The sequence below is a fragment of the Anabrus simplex genome, chromosome 4 (genome assembly GCF_040414725.1).
Source record: "Anabrus simplex isolate iqAnaSimp1 chromosome 4, ASM4041472v1, whole genome shotgun sequence".
Classification (NCBI taxonomy): domain Eukaryota; kingdom Metazoa; phylum Arthropoda; class Insecta; order Orthoptera; family Tettigoniidae; genus Anabrus; species Anabrus simplex.
In genome coordinates, this window is record NC_090268.1 from 456,836,708 (window position 1) to 456,839,103 (window position 2,396).

Consider the following 2,396-nt stretch of genomic DNA (forward strand, 5'->3'; position numbering starts at 1 on the left):
GTGTGCGCGTTTTTTTTGGGGTTAGGTTACGAGAAGTGGGGTTAAGTCGAGTTAGGTTACGTTTCGCCGCGGAAGGCGACAACCACCCGCGCCCGCTCCGCGACGGCGACCTCCGAGCACACCCCTGCACCATTGCCAACGCCCCCGCGCCACAAAGACCTCCAGGAAACTCGCTTTGCGGTTCGTATGGCCGTTTCAAGCTCCGTTCTCTCGCCAACGGCCATACCATGTTGAATACACCGGTTCTCGTCCGATCACCGCAGTTAAGCAACATTGGGCGTGGTCAGTACTTGGATGGGTGACCGCTTGGGAACACCACGTGCCGTTGGCTCAATTCCCTTTTTACCAAGTTTCCCAGTCCCTGTACGACAACTTACTTTCAACTTTTGCCTCAGGCCAGCAGAAATTGCTTAAATCACGTTTTTTGTTACGTCTGAAACTAGCTAGATCTTTTTGCTGCTCTTCGACCCCGTGGCTATACAGGAACGAAGCTTAGCGTAGTATTGCATTTCCTCCTAGGTGACCGGCCTAACCTGGCGGTGGCGACATCATCATCGTTATTATTATTATTATTATTATTATTATTATTATTATTCGTCGTTTCTCTCTCTCTCTCTCTCTCTCTCTCTCTGTGTGTGTGTGTGTGTGTGTGTGTGTGTGTGTGTGTGTGTGTGTGTGTGTGTGTGTGTGTCGACCTAGGGGACCGTTGCTGAGCCTAGCACCGCTTCCAATTACTCGTGCCAGGATTTTAACTTTCGTCCCTCCTATCGTACGTCCCTATGTCTAAACTTGCTGTTCTTATTCTTTTAGGTTAGTGTAGCTTATCCTGCAGGCCTCTTATGGCACATAACATCATTCTACGTCCTATTTCTCCCAATATTAAGATTATTAAAGGGCGGAACGAGGCTTCTAAACTCCCCGCCCACCTTGAAAATCGCGAGGAAGGTGGTTTCCATGCAACGTCATCGACACTGTCGTGATTACAATGAAAGCCATGTCCTAGCAACCGACCGCGGCATTTAGCAGCCCCTCAAAGAGTCGAACAATTTCCTTTTATGTTCTTTCAGGTAAGTAGCTATTCAAATTACGACACGGTTCGGCAATAAGTTACAAGTTTGTAGTACGCTCGTGTCTCTCCCGGGCTTCCTTACGAACGGTAGGGCACCAGTGCAGTACAGTGGCCTACACACAGCCCGTTATCTTCGAAGTGCGTGTGTTGCGATGTAACGTAGTTTTGAAGCCTAGGAACTTGTAAAACTCTTTCATTTCTATCAAAGACGAGACGCCCTTCAAATAAGACTGAGAAGGTAACCTTTTGACGACAAGGGTTAGTTCAAAGAGTCGTGACGTTTTAGGTTAGGTGAAGGGAGGAAAGCACTCGTTTTTGTTGTTTGTTCGTCAGCTGACCGATCTTTTGGCAAGTAATAAATTGAGTAGAACGAATCGGAACTCCGTATAGTTACTGTTACCGTCCTAGAATTAAAATTAGACCTTTCTGAGCCCTACTTGACAGGTTCGACACCGGCTCACTCGCGTGATATTTCGATGGTCTGTAGATATGGGCGCATAAAAAGAACTCCTGCGGGACAAACTTCCGGCACCTCGGCATCTACGAAAGGCGTAAGATAATAGTGAACATAACCTTACTAGTAGTACCACCACCACCATTACTGCTACTAATACGACTATTACTTAAGGCAGTGGACAGTTACGAACTCGAGCAATAATGTGTCCATTTGCTGACCACCTGATCACTGCCTCTTGCCTTACTACTACAGGCTAGCGTTCAAGGAAAGAAAGAAAGAAAGAAAGAAAGAAAGAAGTTACCGTTCTTGCCAAGTCAGGTTAGGATATCTGCATCAGACACGGCTAGGGCTGATCGTGGATCTACTAATACCTAACATGCTAAATTGTGCACCGTTATATCATCACCAGTCATGAAGTCACAGCTGCATCTTCTAATTACAGGGTAGATGCTACATAATTCGGGCAATATATAACCCAGGTTTGGCTTGGATAACCTAAAAATATTCAGGTACTGGGTCTGGCCTGGTTATATCAAGTGTCACCCTAGATCAGCAGGGCTAAGAATCATCAGGTCTCTGTCATGAATTTAAATGGCTTAGTACCCCTCATTATGGTGTACTTCTCTTCATATTTGAGGGAAGAGGAGTAAAACTTAAAACTTTATTGCCTGTCTTAAACCACCTGCTTTCTTTGGGGTATTGTCTAGCACAAACTTCTAAGGCGACCACATCACCCAGCCCGATGCTCGAATACTGCTTGGGCAGGGGTGTAGGTGGTGGTTAGTGGTTGCAAGAAGGGTCCTGGAAGGGAGGGATTTTAAGCCAGTATGCCACTTGCTCTTAAGTCTGTACCTTTCATTATACGGTTTC

The 2,396-nt window shown here is 46.3% G+C and overlaps 1 non-coding gene across 1 annotated transcript; it reads left to right on the plus strand.

Annotated features, from left to right (window-relative positions):
• The first annotated feature begins 212 nt into the window (after positions 1 to 212).
• LOC136886943 (5S ribosomal RNA) lies at positions 213 to 331 on the plus strand. The gene has a single exon (XR_010861894.1). It is a non-coding gene; the product is annotated as a 5S ribosomal RNA (ribosomal RNA).
• Positions 332 to 2,396: the final 2,065 nt, after the last annotated feature.